Source organism: Dendrobates tinctorius, unplaced genomic scaffold (genome assembly GCF_039654945.1).
Source record: "Dendrobates tinctorius isolate UK_male_01 unplaced genomic scaffold, ASM3965494v1 ptg000251l, whole genome shotgun sequence".
NCBI lineage: Eukaryota > Metazoa > Chordata > Amphibia > Anura > Dendrobatidae > Dendrobates > Dendrobates tinctorius.
The window spans coordinates 7,721,648-7,736,359 of NW_027361918.1; the positions used below are offsets into that span (position 1 = coordinate 7,721,648).

Consider the following 14,712-nt stretch of genomic DNA (forward strand, 5'->3'; position numbering starts at 1 on the left):
GCAGTTGACCCGGCTTCGATTCCCGGCCAACGCATTGCTTGTTTTTCTCATTTGGTGTTTCGTTATTCTCATTAAACTTTCTTCTTACAGTTTAGCAACCACCAAAATGAGAAAAAAGTAAAGAGAATATTTCTTAGCTTGTTCACCTTTCTCATCTAAACCATATAACAAAGATGGTTTTCTACTCTTTTTGTTGCTGAAAACTTAGTAGGGTTAATCTGCAATACCAAAGCAATTCTAGTTTAAGCCCTCAAATACTGAGTTGGCCAGGGATCGAACCAGGGTCAACTGCCTGGGAATCAATGCTGATGTAAGCATTGATGTCATCTTGGTGAGCATAGTTGCTTTTCAAACAATAAGCGATAGTTTAATTCTAGAACAACTCATTGTATTTTGCGTTTAGTGGTGTTTTTAATCTTTATAACTTTTTTCGGTAAGACTTATGCTGTGATTTTTCTTCCTTGTCACACTTTAGCTACCTTTTTTGATTCAAAAAGTTCATTTTTGAGTTTTGGACAACGCCTTGCCTTTTTCTAAATTTTTTTAGCAATTGTCTCTTTCCCAACATTTTCGGTCCTTTCTTTTTTTTAGTTAACACATTAGTAACTTTCACCGACAAAACCAAAGTTGAGGAAATGGACTCATGCGTTGGTGGTATAGTGGTGAGCATAGCTGCCTCCCAAGCAGTTGACCCGGGCTCGATTCCTGGCCAAGGCAACAATTAAGGGTATTTTTTTTTTTTTTACTAACACGAAAAACTTTTTGCGGACAATTTTTGTAGTGTTATTGCAGAAAATGTAAAAACACAACAAGTTGCCGTAAGCGTTGGTGGTATAGTGGTGAGCATAGCTGCCTTCCAAGCAGTTGACCCGGCTTCGATTCCCGGCCAACGCATTGCTTGTTTTTCTCATTTGGTGTTTCGTTATTCTCATTAAACTTTCTTCTTACAGTTTAGCAACCACCAAAATGAGAAAAAAGTAAAGAGAATATTTCTTAGCTTGTTCACCTTTCTCATCTAAACCATATAACAAAGATGGTTTTCTACTCTTTTTGTTGCTGAAAACTTAGTAGGGTTAATCTGCAATACCAAAGCAATTCTAGTTTAAGCCCTCAAATACTGAGTTGGCCAGGGATCAAACCAGGGTCAACTGCCTGGGAATCAATGCTGATGTAAGCATTGATGTCATCTTGGTGAGCATAGTTGCTTTTCAAACAATAAGCGATAGTTTAATTCTAGAACAACTCATTGTATTTTGCGTTTAGTGGTGTTTTTAATCTTTATAACTTTTTTCGGTAAGACTTATGCTGTGATTTTTCTTCCTTGTCACACTTTAGCTACCTTTTTTGATTCAAAAAGTTCATTTTTGAGTTTTGGACAACGCCTTGCCTTTTTCTAAATTTTTTTAGCAATTGTCTCTTTCCCAACATTTTCGGTCCTTTCTTTTTTTTAGTTAACACATTAGTAACTTTCACCGACAAAACCAAAGTTGAGCAAATGGACTCATGCGTTGGTGATATAGTGGTGAGCATAGCTGCTTCCCAAGCAGTTGACCCGGGTTCGATTCCTGGCCAAGGCAACAATTAAGGGTATTTTTTTTTTTTTACTAACACGAAAAACTTTTTGCGGACAATTTTTGTAGTGTTATTGCAGAAAATGTAAAAACACAACAAGTTGCCGTAAGCGTTGGTGGTATAGTGGTGAGCATAGCTGCCTTCCAAGCAGTTGACCCGGCTTCGATTCCCGGCCAACGCATTGCTTGTTTTTCTCATTTGGTGTTTCGTTATTCTCATTAAACTTTCTTCTTACAGTTTAGCAACCACCAAAATGAGAAAAAAGTAAAGAGAATATTTCTTAGCTTGTTCACCTTTCTCATCTAAACCATATAACAAAGATGGTTTTCTACTCTTTTTGTTGCTGAAAACTTAGTAGGGTTAATCTGCAATACCAAAGCAATTCTAGTTTAAGCCCTCAAATACTGAGTTGGCCAGGGATCGAACCAGGGTCAACTGCCTGGGAATCAATGCTGATGTAAGCATTGATGTCATCTTGGTGAGCATAGTTGCTTTTCAAACAATAAGCGATAGTTTAATTCTAGAACAACTCATTGTATTTTGCGTTTAGTGGTGTTTTTAATCTTTATAACTTTTTTCGGTAAGACTTATGCTGTGATTTTTCTTCCTTGTCACACTTTAGCTACCTTTTTTGATTCAAAAAGTTCATTTTTGAGTTTTGGACAACGCCTTGCCTTTTTCTAAATTTTTTTAGCAATTGTCTCTTTCCCAACATTTTCGGTCCTTTCTTTTTTTTAGTTAACACATTAGTAACTTTCACCGACAAAACCAAAGTTGAGCAAATGGACTCATGCGTTGGTGGTATAGTGGTGAGCATAGCTGCTTCCCAAGCAGTTGACCCGGGTTCGATTCCCGGCCAAGGCAACAATTAAGGGTATTTTTTTTTTTTTACTAACACGAAAAACTTTTTGCGGACAATTTTTGTAGTGTTATTGCAGAAAATGTAAAAACACAACAAGTTGCCGTAAGCGTTGGTGGTATAGTGGTGAGCATAGCTGCCTTCCAAGCAGTTGACCCGGCTTCGATTCCCGGCCAACGCATTGCTTGTTTTTCTCATTTGGTGTTTCGTTATTCTCATTAAACTTTCTTCTTACAGTTTAGCAACCACCAAAATGAGAAAAAAGTAAAGAGAATATTTCTTAGCTTGTTCACCTTTCTCATCTAAACCATATAACAAAGATGGTTTTCTACTCTTTTTGTTGCTGAAAACTTAGTAGGGTTAATCTGCAATACCAAAGCAATTCTAGTTTAAGCCCTCAAATACTGAGTTGGCCAGGGATCGAACCAGGGTCAACTGCCTGGGAATCAATGCTGATGTAAGCATTGATGTCATCTTGGTGAGCATAGTTGCTTTTCAAACAATAAGCGATAGTTTAATTCTAGAACAACTCATTGTATTTTGCGTTTAGTGGTGTTTTTAATCTTTATAACTTTTTTCGGTAAGACTTATGCTGTGATTTTTCTTCCTTGTCACACTTTAGCTACCTTTTTTGATTCAAAAAGTTCATTTTTGAGTTTTGGACAACGCCTTGCCTTTTTCTAAATTTTTTTAGCAATTGTCTCTTTCCCAACATTTTCGGTCCTTTCTTTTTTTTAGTTAACACATTAGTAACTTTCACCGACAAAACCAAAGTTGAGCAAATGGACTCATGCGTTGGTGATATAGTGGTGAGCATAGCTGCTTCCCAAGCAGTTGACCCGGGTTCGATTCCTGGCCAAGGCAACAATTAAGGGTATTTTTTTTTTTTTACTAACACGAAAAACTTTTTGCGGACAATTTTTGTAGTGTTATTGCAGAAAATGTAAAAACACAACAAGTTGCCGTAAGCGTTGGTGGTATAGTGGTGAGCATAGCTGCCTTCCAAGCAGTTGACCCGGCTTCGATTCCCGGCCAACGCATTGCTTGTTTTTCTCATTTGGTGTTTCGTTATTCTCATTAAACTTTCTTCTTACAGTTTAGCAACCACCAAAATGAGAAAAAAGTAAAGAGAATATTTCTTAGCTTGTTCACCTTTCTCATCTAAACCATATAACAAAGATGGTTTTCTACTCTTTTTGTTGCTGAAAACTTAGTAGGGTTAATCTGCAATACCAAAGCAATTCTAGTTTAAGCCCTCAAATACTGAGTTGGCCAGGGATCGAACCAGGGTCAACTGCCTGGGAATCAATGCTGATGTAAGCATTGATGTCATCTTGGTGAGCATAGTTGCTTTTCAAACAATAAGCGATAGTTTAATTCTAGAACAACTCATTGTATTTTGCGTTTAGTGGTGTTTTTAATCTTTATAACTTTTTTCGGTAAGACTTATGCTGTGATTTTTCTTCCTTGTCACACTTTAGCTACCTTTTTTGATTCAAAAAGTTCATTTTTGAGTTTTGGACAACGCCTTGCCTTTTTCTAAATTTTTTTAGCAATTGTCTCTTTCCCAACATTTTCGGTCCTTTCTTTTTTTTAGTTAACACATTAGTAACTTTCACCGACAAAACCAAAGTTGAGCAAATGGACTCATGCGTTGGTGGTATAGTGGTGAGCATAGCTGCTTCCCAAGCAGTTGACCCGGGTTCGATTCCCGGCCAAGGCAACAATTAAGGGTATTTTTTTTTTTTTACTAACACGAAAAACTTTTTGCGGACAATTTTTGTAGTGTTATTGCAGAAAATGTAAAAACACAACAAGTTGCCGTAAGCGTTGGTGGTATAGTGGTGAGCATAGCTGCCTTCCAAGCAGTTGACCCGGCTTCGATTCCCGGCCAACGCATTGCTTGTTTTTCTCATTTGGTGTTTCGTTATTCTCATTAAACTTTCTTCTTACAGTTTAGCAACCACCAAAATGAGAAAAAAGTAAAGAGAATATTTCTTAGCTTGTTCACCTTTCTCATCTAAACCATATAACAAAGATGGTTTTCTACTCTTTTTGTTGCTGAAAACTTAGTAGGGTTAATCTGCAATACCAAAGCAATTCTAGTTTAAGCCCTCAAATACTGAGTTGGCCAGGGATCGAACCAGGGTCAACTGCCTGGGAATCAATGCTGATGTAAGCATTGATGTCATCTTGGTGAGCATAGTTGCTTTTCAAACAATAAGCGATAGTTTAATTCTAGAACAACTCATTGTATTTTGCGTTTAGTGGTGTTTTTAATCTTTATAACTTTTTTCGGTAAGACTTATGCTGTGATTTTTCTTCCTTGTCACACTTTAGCTACCTTTTTTGATTCAAAAAGTTCATTTTTGAGTTTTGGACAACGCCTTGCCTTTTTCTAAATTTTTTTAGCAATTGTCTCTTTCCCAACATTTTCGGTCCTTTCTTTTTTTTAGTTAACACATTAGTAACTTTCACCGACAAAACCAAAGTTGAGCAAATGGACTCATGCGTTGGTGGTATAGTGGTGAGCATAGCTGCTTCCCAAGCAGTTGACCCAGGCTCGATTCCTGGCCAAGGCAACAATTAAGGGTATTTTTTTTTTACTAACACGAAAAACTTTTTGCGGACAATTTTTGTAGTGTTATTGCAGAAAATGTAAAAACACAAGTTGCCGTAAGCGTTGGTGGTATAGTGGTGAGCATAGCTGCCTTCCAAGCAGTTGACCCGGCTTCGATTCCCGGCCAACGCATTGCTTGTTTTTCTCATTTGGTGTTTCGTTATTCTCATTAAACTTTCTTCTTACAGTTTAGCAACCACCAAAATGAGAAAAACGTAAAGAGAATATTTCTTAGCTTGTTCACCTTTCTCATCTAAACCATATAACAAAGATGGTTTTCTACTCTTTTTGTTGCTGAAAACTTAGTAGGGTTAATCTGCAATACCAAAGCAATTCTAGTTTAAGCCCTCAAATACTGAGTTGGCCAGGGATCGAACCAGGGTCAACTGCCTGGGAATCAATGCTGATGTAAGCATTGATGTCATCTTGGTGAGCATAGTTGCTTTTCAAACAATAAGCGATAGTTTAATTCTAGAACAACTCATTGTATTTTGCGTTTAGTGGTGTTTTTAATCTTTATAACTTTTTTCGGTAAGACTTATGCTGTGATTTTTCTTCCTTGTCACACTTTAGCTACCTTTTTTGATTCAAAAAGTTCATTTTTGAGTTTTGGACAACGCCTTGCCTTTTTCTAAATTTTTTTAGCAATTGTCTCTTTCCCAACATTTTCGGTCCTTTCTTTTTTTTAGTTAACACATTAGTAACTTTCACCGACAAAACCAAAGTTGAGCAAATGGACTCATGCGTTGGTGGTATAGTGGTGAGCATAGCTGCTTCCCAGGCTCGATTCCTGGCCAAGGCAACAATTAAGGGTATTTTTTTTTTTACTAACACGAAAAACTTTTTGCGGACAATTTTTGTAGTGTTATTGCAGAAAATGTAAAAACACAACAAGTTGCCGTAAGCGTTGGTGGTATAGTGGTGAGCATAGCTGCCTTCCAAGCAGTTGACCCGGCTTCGATTCCCGGCCAACGCATTGCTTGTTTTTCTCATTTGGTGTTTCGTTATTCTCATTAAACTTTCTTCTTACAGTTTAGCAACCACCAAAATGAGAAAAAAGTAAAGAGAATATTTCTTAGCTTGTTCACCTTTCTCATCTAAACCATATAACAAAGATGGTTTTCTACTCTTTTTGTTGCTGAAAACTTAGTAGGGTTAATCTGCAATACCAAAGCAATTCTAGCTTAAGCCCTCAAATACTGAGTTGGCCAGGGATCGAACCAGGGTCAACTGCCTGGGAATCAATGCTGATGTAAGCATTGATGTCATCTTGGTGAGCATAGTTGCTTTTCAAACAATAAGCGATAGTTTAATTCTAGAACAACTCATTGTATTTTGCGTTTAGTGGTGTTTTTAATCTTTATAACTTTTTTCGGTAAGACTTATGCTGTGATTTTTCTTCCTTGTCACACTTTAGCTACCTTTTTTGATTCAAAAAGTTCATTTTTGAGTTTTGGACAACGCCTTGCCTTTTTCTAAATTTTTTTAGCAATTGTCTCTTTCCCAACATTTTCGGTCCTTTCTTTTTTTTAGTTAACACATTAGTAACTTTCACCGACAAAACCAAAGTTGAGCAAATGGACTCATGCGTTGGTGGTATAGTGGTGAGCATAGCTGCTTCCCAAGCAGTTGACCCAGGCTCGATTCCTGGCCAAGGCAACAATTAAGGGTATTTTTTTTTTACTAACACGAAAAACTTTTTGCGGACAATTTTTGTAGTGTTATTGCAGAAAATGTAAAAACACAAGTTGCCGTAAGCGTTGGTGGTATAGTGGTGAGCATAGCTGCCTTCCAAGCAGTTGACCCGGCTTCGATTCCCGGCCAACGCATTGCTTGTTTTTCTCATTTGGTGTTTCGTTATTCTCATTAAACTTTCTTCTTACAGTTTAGCAACCACCAAAATGAGAAAAACGTAAAGAGAATATTTCTTAGCTTGTTCACCTTTCTCATCTAAACCATATAACAAAGATGGTTTTCTACTCTTTTTGTTGCTGAAAACTTAGTAGGGTTAATCTGCAATACCAAAGCAATTCTAGTTTAAGCCCTCAAATACTGAGTTGGCCAGGGATCGAACCAGGGTCAACTGCCTGGGAATCAATGCTGATGTAAGCATTGATGTCATCTTGGTGAGCATAGTTGCTTTTCAAACAATAAGCGATAGTTTAATTCTAGAACAACTCATTGTATTTTGCGTTTAGTGGTGTTTTTAATCTTTATAACTTTTTTCGGTAAGACTTATGCTGTGATTTTTCTTCCTTGTCACACTTTAGCTACCTTTTTTGATTCAAAAAGTTCATTTTTGAGTTTTGGACAACGCCTTGCCTTTTTCTAAATTTTTTTAGCAATTGTCTCTTTCCCAACATTTTCGGTCCTTTCTTTTTTTTAGTTAACACATTAGTAACTTTCACCGACAAAACCAAAGTTGAGCAAATGGACTCATGCGTTGGTGGTATAGTGGTGAGCATAGCTGCTTCCCAGGCTCGATTCCTGGCCAAGGCAACAATTAAGGGTATTTTTTTTTTTACTAACACGAAAAACTTTTTGCGGACAATTTTTGTAGTGTTATTGCAGAAAATGTAAAAACACAACAAGTTGCCGTAAGCGTTGGTGGTATAGTGGTGAGCATAGCTGCCTTCCAAGCAGTTGACCCGGCTTCGATTCCCGGCCAACGCATTGCTTGTTTTTCTCATTTGGTGTTTCGTTATTCTCATTAAACTTTCTTCTTACAGTTTAGCAACCACCAAAATGAGAAAAAAGTAAAGAGAATATTTCTTAGCTTGTTCACCTTTCTCATCTAAACCATATAACAAAGATGGTTTTCTACTCTTTTTGTTGCTGAAAACTTAGTAGGGTTAATCTGCAATACCAAAGCAATTCTAGTTTAAGCCCTCAAATACTGAGTTGGCCAGGGATCGAACCAGGGTCAACTGCCTGGGAATCAATGCTGATGTAAGCATTGATGTCATCTTGGTGAGCATAGTTGCTTTTCAAACAATAAGCGATAGTTTAATTCTAGAACAACTCATTGTATTTTGCGTTTAGTGGTGTTTTTAATCTTTATAACTTTTTTCGGTAAGACTTATGCTGTGATTTTTCTTCCTTGTCACACTTTAGCTACCTTTTTTGATTCAAAAAGTTCATTTTTGAGTTTTGGACAACGCCTTGCCTTTTTCTAAATTTTTTTAGCAATTGTCTCTTTCCCAACATTTTCGGTCCTTTCTTTTTTTTAGTTAACACATTAGTAACTTTCACCGACAAAACCAAAGTTGAGCAAATGGACTCATGCGTTGGTGGTATAGTGGTGAGCATAGCTGCTTCCCAAGCAGTTGACCCAGGCTCGATTCCTGGCCAAGGCAACAATTAAGGGTATTTTTTTTTTACTAACACGAAAAACTTTTTGCGGACAATTTTTGTAGTGTTATTGCAGAAAATGTAAAAACACAAGTTGCCGTAAGCGTTGGTGGTATAGTGGTGAGCATAGCTGCCTTCCAAGCAGTTGACCCGGCTTCGATTCCCGGCCAACGCATTGCTTGTTTTTCTCATTTGGTGTTTCGTTATTCTCATTAAACTTTCTTCTTACAGTTTAGCAACCACCAAAATGAGAAAAACGTAAAGAGAATATTTCTTAGCTTGTTCACCTTTCTCATCTAAACCATATAACAAAGATGGTTTTCTACTCTTTTTGTTGCTGAAAACTTAGTAGGGTTAATCTGCAATACCAAAGCAATTCTAGTTTAAGCCCTCAAATACTGAGTTGGCCAGGGATCGAACCAGGGTCAACTGCCTGGGAATCAATGCTGATGTAAGCATTGATGTCATCTTGGTGAGCATAGTTGCTTTTCAAACAATAAGCGATAGTTTAATTCTAGAACAACTCATTGTATTTTGCGTTTAGTGGTGTTTTTAATCTTTATAACTTTTTTCGGTAAGACTTATGCTGTGATTTTTCTTCCTTGTCACACTTTAGCTACCTTTTTTGATTCAAAAAGTTCATTTTTGAGTTTTGGACAACGCCTTGCCTTTTTCTAAATTTTTTTAGCAATTGTCTCTTTCCCAACATTTTCGGTCCTTTCTTTTTTTTAGTTAACACATTAGTAACTTTCACCGACAAAACCAAAGTTGAGCAAATGGACTCATGCGTTGGTGGTATAGTGGTGAGCATAGCTGCTTCCCAGGCTCGATTCCTGGCCAAGGCAACAATTAAGGGTATTTTTTTTTTTACTAACACGAAAAACTTTTTGCGGACAATTTTTGTAGTGTTATTGCAGAAAATGTAAAAACACAACAAGTTGCCGTAAGCGTTGGTGGTATAGTGGTGAGCATAGCTGCCTTCCAAGCAGTTGACCCGGCTTCGATTCCCGGCCAACGCATTGCTTGTTTTTCTCATTTGGTGTTTCGTTATTCTCATTAAACTTTCTTCTTACAGTTTAGCAACCACCAAAATGAGAAAAAAGTAAAGAGAATATTTCTTAGCTTGTTCACCTTTCTCATCTAAACCATATAACAAAGATGGTTTTCTACTCTTTTTGTTGCTGAAAACTTAGTAGGGTTAATCTGCAATACCAAAGCAATTCTAGTTTAAGCCCTCAAATACTGAGTTGGCCAGGGATCGAACCAGGGTCAACTGCCTGGGAATCAATGCTGATGTAAGCATTGATGTCATCTTGGTGAGCATAGTTGCTTTTCAAACAATAAGCGATAGTTTAATTCTAGAACAACTCATTGTATTTTGCGTTTAGTGGTGTTTTTAATCTTTATAACTTTTTTCGGTAAGACTTATGCTGTGATTTTTCTTCCTTGTCACACTTTAGCTACCTTTTTTGATTCAAAAAGTTCATTTTTGAGTTTTGGACAACGCCTTGCCTTTTTCTAAATTTTTTTAGCAATTGTCTCTTTCCCAACATTTTCGGTCCTTTCTTTTTTTTAGTTAACACATTAGTAACTTTCACCGACAAAACCAAAGTTGAGCAAATGGACTCATGCGTTGGTGGTATAGTGGTGAGCATAGCTGCTTCCCAAGCAGTTGACCCAGGCTCGATTCCTGGCCAAGGCAACAATTAAGGGTATTTTTTTTTTTACTAACACGAAAAACTTTTTGCGGACAATTTTTGTAGTGTTATTGCAGAAAATGTAAAAACACAACAAGTTGCCGTAAGCGTTGGTGGTATAGTGGTGAGCATAGCTGCCTTCCAAGCAGTTGACCCGGCTTCGATTCCCGGCCAACGCATTGCTTGTTTTTCTCATTTGGTGTTTCGTTATTCTCATTAAACTTTCTTCTTACAGTTTAGCAACCACCAAAATGAGAAAAAAGTAAAGAGAATATTTCTTAGCTTGTTCACCTTTCTCATCTAAACCATATAACAAAGATGGTTTTCTACTCTTTTTGTTGCTGAAAACTTAGTAGGGTTAATCTGCAATACCAAAGCAATTCTAGTTTAAGCCCTCAAATACTGAGTTGGCCAGGGATCGAACCAGGGTCAACTGCCTGGGAATCAATGCTGATGTAAGCATTGATGTCATCTTGGTGAGCATAGTTGCTTTTCAAACAATAAGCGATAGTTTAATTCTAGAACAACTCATTGTATTTTGCGTTTAGTGGTGTTTTTAATCTTTATAACTTTTTTCGGTAAGACTTATGCTGTGATTTTTCTTCCTTGTCACACTTTAGCTACCTTTTTTGATTCAAAAAGTTCATTTTTGAGTTTTGGACAACGCCTTGCCTTTTTCTAAATTTTTTTAGCAATTGTCTCTTTCCCAACATTTTCGGTCCTTTCTTTTTTTTAGTTAACACATTAGTAACTTTCACCGACAAAACCAAAGCTGAGCAAATGGACTCATGCGTTGGTGGTATAGTGGTGAGCATAGCTGCTTCCCAAGCAGTTGACCCGGGTTCGATTCCCGGCCAAGGCAACAATTAAGGGTATTTTGTTTTTTTTACTAACACGAAAAACTTTTTGCGGACAATTTTTGTAGTGTTATTGCAGAAAATGTAAAAACACAACAAGTTGCCGTAAGCGTTGGTGGTATAGTGGTGAGCATAGCTGCCTTCCAAGCAGTTGACCCGGCTTCGATTCCCGGCCAACGCATTGCTTGTTTTTCTCATTTGGTGTTTCGTTATTCTCATTAAACTTTCTTCTTACAGTTTAGCAACCACCAAAATGAGAAAAAAGTAAAGAGAATATTTCTTAGCTTGTTCACCTTTCTCATCTAAACCATATAACAAAGATGGTTTTCTACTCTTTTTGTTGCTGAAAACTTAGTAGGGTTAATCTGCAATACCAAAGCAATTCTAGTTTAAGCCCTCAAATACTGAGTTGGCCAGGGATCGAACCAGGGTCAACTGCCTGGGAATCAATGCTGATGTAAGCATTGATGTCATCTTGGTGAGCATAGTTGCTTTTCAAACAATAAGCGATAGTTTAATTCTAGAACAACTCATTGTATTTTGCGTTTAGTGGTGTTTTTAATCTTTATAACTTTTTTCGGTAAGACTTATGCTGTGATTTTTCTTCCTTGTCACACTTTAGCTACCTTTTTTGATTCAAAAAGTTCATTTTTGAGTTTTGGACAACGCCTTGCCTTTTTCTAAATTTTTTTAGCAATTGTCTCTTTCCCAACATTTTCGGTCCTTTCTTTTTTTTAGTTAACACATTAGTAACTTTCACCGACAAAACCAAAGTTGAGCAAATGGACTCATGCGTTGGTGGTATAGTGGTGAGCATAGCTGCTTCCCAAGCAGTTGACCCGGGTTCGATTCCCGGCCAAGGCAACAATTAAGGGTATTTTGTTTTTTTTACTAACACGAAAAACTTTTTGCGGACAATTTTTGTAGTGTTATTGCAGAAAATGTAAAAACACAAGTTGCCGTAAGCGTTGGTGGTATAGTGGTGAGCATAGCTGCCTTCCAAGCAGTTGACCCGGCTTCGATTCCCGGCCAACGCATTGCTTGTTTTTCTCATTTGGTGTTTCGTTATTCTCATTAAACTTTCTTCTTACAGTTTAGCAACCACCAAAATGAGAAAAAAGTAAAGAGAATATTTCTTAGCTTGTTCACCTTTCTCATCTAAACCATATAACAAAGATGGTTTTCTACTCTTTTTGTTGCTGAAAACTTAGTAGGGTTAATCTGCAATACCAAAGCAATTCTAGTTTAAGCCCTCAAATACTGAGTTGGCCAGGGATCGAACCAGGGTCAACTGCCTGGGAATCAATGCTGATGTAAGCATTGATGTCATCTTGGTGAGCATAGTTGCTTTTCAAACAATAAGCGATAGTTTAATTCTAGAACAACTCATTGTATTTTGCGTTTAGTGGTGTTTTTAATCTTTATAACTTTTTTCGGTAAGACTTATGCTGTGATTTTTCTTCCTTGTCACACTTTAGCTACCTTTTTTGATTCAAAAAGTTCATTTTTGAGTTTTGGACAACGCCTTGCCTTTTTCTAAATTTTTTTAGCAATTGTCTCTTTCCCAACATTTTCGGTCCTTTCTTTTTTTTAGTTAACACATTAGTAACTTTCACCGACAAAACCAAAGTTGAGCAAATGGACTCATGCGTTGGTAGTATATTGGTGAGCATAGCTGCTTCCCAAGCAGTTGACCCGGGTTCGATTCCCGGCCAAGGCAACAATTAAGGGTATTTTGTTTTTTTTACTAACACGAAAAACTTTTTGCGGACAATTTTTGTAGTGTTATTGCAGAAAATGTAAAAACACAAGTTGCCGTAAGCGTTGGTGGTATAGTGGTGAGCATAGCTGCCTTCCAAGCAGTTGACCCGGCTTCGATTCCCGGCCAACGCATTGCTTGTTTTTCTCATTTGGTGTTTCGTTATTCTCATTAAACTTTCTTCTTACAGTTTAGCAACCACCAAAATGAGAAAAAAGTAAAGAGAATATTTCTTAGCTTGTTCACCTTTCTCATCTAAACCATATAACAAAGATGGTTTTCTACTCTTTTTGTTGCTGAAAACTTAGTAGGGTTAATCTGCAATACCAAAGCAATTCTAGTTTAAGCCCTCAAATACTGAGTTGGCCAGGGATCGAACCAGGGTCAACTGCCTGGGAATCAATGCTGATGTAAGCATTGATGTCATCTTGGTGAGCATAGTTGCTTTTCAAACAATAAGCGATAGTTTAATTCTAGAACAACTCATTGTATTTTGCGTTTAGTGGTGTTTTTAATCTTTATAACTTTTTTCGGTAAGACTTATGCTGTGATTTTTCTTCCTTGTCACACTTTAGCTACCTTTTTTGATTCAAAAAGTTCATTTTTGAGTTTTGGACAACGCCTTGCCTTTTTCTAAATTTTTTTAGCAATTGTCTCTTTCCCAACATTTTCGGTCCTTTCTTTTTTTTAGTTAACACATTAGTAACTTTCACCGACAAAACCAAAGTTGAGCAAATGGACTCATGCGTTGGTAGTATATTGGTGAGCATAGCTGCTTCCCAAGCAGTTGACCCGGGTTCGATTCCCGGCCAAGGCAACAATTAAGGGTATTTTGTTTTTTTTACTAACACGAAAAACTTTTTGCGGACAATTTTTGTAGTGTTATTGCAGAAAATGTAAAAACACAAGTTGCCGTAAGCGTTGGTGGTATAGTGGTGAGCATAGCTGCCTTCCAAGCAGTTGACCCGGCTTCGATTCCCGGCCAACGCATTGCTTGTTTTTCTCATTTGGTGTTTCGTTATTCTCATTAAACTTTCTTCTTACAGTTTAGCAACCACCAAAATGAGAAAAAAGTAAAGAGAATATTTCTTAGCTTGTTCACCTTTCTCATCTAAACCATATAACAAAGATGGTTTTCTACTCTTTTTGTTGCTGAAAACTTAGTAGGGTTAATCTGCAATACCAAAGCAATTCTAGTTTAAGCCCTCAAATACTGAGTTGGCCAGGGATCGAACCAGGGTCAACTGCCTGGGAATCAATGCTGATGTAAGCATTGATGTCATCTTGGTGAGCATAGTTGCTTTTCAAACAATAAGCGATAGTTTAATTCTAGAACAACTCATTGTATTTTGCGTTTAGTGGTGTTTTTAATCTTTATAACTTTTTTCGGTAAGACTTATGCTGTGATTTTTCTTCCTTGTCACACTTTAGCTACCTTTTTTGATTCAAAAAGTTCATTTTTGAGTTTTGGACAACGCCTTGCCTTTTTCTAAATTTTTTTAGCAATTGTCTCTTTCCCAACATTTTCGGTCCTTTCTTTTTTTTAGTTAACACATTAGTAACTTTCACCGACAAAACCAAAGTTGAGCAAATGGACTCATGCGTTGGTAGTATATTGGTGAGCATAGCTGCTTCCCAAGCAGTTGACCCGGGTTCGATTCCCGGCCAAGGCAACAATTAAGGGTATTTTGTTTTTTTTACTAACACGAAAAACTTTTTGCGGACAATTTTTGTAGTGTTATTGCAGAAAATGTAAAAACACAAGTTGCCGTAAGCGTTGGTGGTATAGTGGTGAGCATAGCTGCCTTCCAAGCAGTTGACCCGGGTTCGATTCCCGGCCAACGCATTGCTTGTTTTTCTCATTTGGTGTTTCGTTATTCTCATTAAACTTTCTTCTTACAGTTTAGCAACCACCAAAATGAGAAAAAAGTAAAGAGAATATTTCTTAGCTTGTTCACCTTTCTCATCTAAACCATATAACAAAGATGGTTTTCTAC

General features: G+C 37.2%; 14 non-coding genes across 14 annotated transcripts; all 14 read left to right on the forward strand.

Annotated features, from left to right (window-relative positions):
- Positions 1-1,505: 1,505 nt before the first annotated feature.
- On the forward strand, positions 1,506-1,577 carry TRNAG-CCC (transfer RNA glycine (anticodon CCC)). The gene has a single exon. It is a non-coding gene; the product is annotated as a tRNA-Gly (tRNA).
- Positions 1,578-2,364: 787 nt separating this feature from the next.
- On the forward strand, positions 2,365-2,436 carry TRNAG-CCC (transfer RNA glycine (anticodon CCC)). The gene has a single exon. It is a non-coding gene; the product is annotated as a tRNA-Gly (tRNA).
- A 787-nt stretch (positions 2,437-3,223) lies between these two features.
- On the forward strand, positions 3,224-3,295 carry TRNAG-CCC (transfer RNA glycine (anticodon CCC)). The gene has a single exon. It is a non-coding gene; the product is annotated as a tRNA-Gly (tRNA).
- A 787-nt stretch (positions 3,296-4,082) lies between these two features.
- TRNAG-CCC (transfer RNA glycine (anticodon CCC)) lies at positions 4,083-4,154 on the forward strand. The gene has a single exon. It is a non-coding gene; the product is annotated as a tRNA-Gly (tRNA).
- Positions 4,155-4,941: 787 nt separating this feature from the next.
- TRNAG-CCC (transfer RNA glycine (anticodon CCC)) lies at positions 4,942-5,013 on the forward strand. The gene has a single exon. It is a non-coding gene; the product is annotated as a tRNA-Gly (tRNA).
- Positions 5,014-6,638: 1,625 nt separating this feature from the next.
- On the forward strand, positions 6,639-6,710 carry TRNAG-CCC (transfer RNA glycine (anticodon CCC)). The gene has a single exon. It is a non-coding gene; the product is annotated as a tRNA-Gly (tRNA).
- A 1,625-nt stretch (positions 6,711-8,335) lies between these two features.
- TRNAG-CCC (transfer RNA glycine (anticodon CCC)) lies at positions 8,336-8,407 on the forward strand. Its single transcript has one exon. It is a non-coding gene; the product is annotated as a tRNA-Gly (tRNA).
- Positions 8,408-10,032: 1,625 nt separating this feature from the next.
- On the forward strand, positions 10,033-10,104 carry TRNAG-CCC (transfer RNA glycine (anticodon CCC)). The gene has a single exon. It is a non-coding gene; the product is annotated as a tRNA-Gly (tRNA).
- Positions 10,105-10,889: 785 nt separating this feature from the next.
- TRNAG-CCC (transfer RNA glycine (anticodon CCC)) lies at positions 10,890-10,961 on the forward strand. The gene has a single exon. It is a non-coding gene; the product is annotated as a tRNA-Gly (tRNA).
- Positions 10,962-11,748: 787 nt separating this feature from the next.
- Positions 11,749-11,820, forward strand: TRNAG-CCC (transfer RNA glycine (anticodon CCC)). Its single transcript has one exon. It is a non-coding gene; the product is annotated as a tRNA-Gly (tRNA).
- Positions 11,821-12,604: 784 nt separating this feature from the next.
- On the forward strand, positions 12,605-12,676 carry TRNAG-CCC (transfer RNA glycine (anticodon CCC)). Its single transcript has one exon. It is a non-coding gene; the product is annotated as a tRNA-Gly (tRNA).
- Positions 12,677-13,460: 784 nt separating this feature from the next.
- Positions 13,461-13,532, forward strand: TRNAG-CCC (transfer RNA glycine (anticodon CCC)). Its single transcript has one exon. It is a non-coding gene; the product is annotated as a tRNA-Gly (tRNA).
- Positions 13,533-14,316: 784 nt separating this feature from the next.
- Positions 14,317-14,388, forward strand: TRNAG-CCC (transfer RNA glycine (anticodon CCC)). Its single transcript has one exon. It is a non-coding gene; the product is annotated as a tRNA-Gly (tRNA).
- Positions 14,389-14,489: 101 nt separating this feature from the next.
- Positions 14,490-14,561, forward strand: TRNAG-UCC (transfer RNA glycine (anticodon UCC)). Its single transcript has one exon. It is a non-coding gene; the product is annotated as a tRNA-Gly (tRNA).
- The last annotated feature ends 151 nt before the right edge of the window (positions 14,562-14,712 follow it).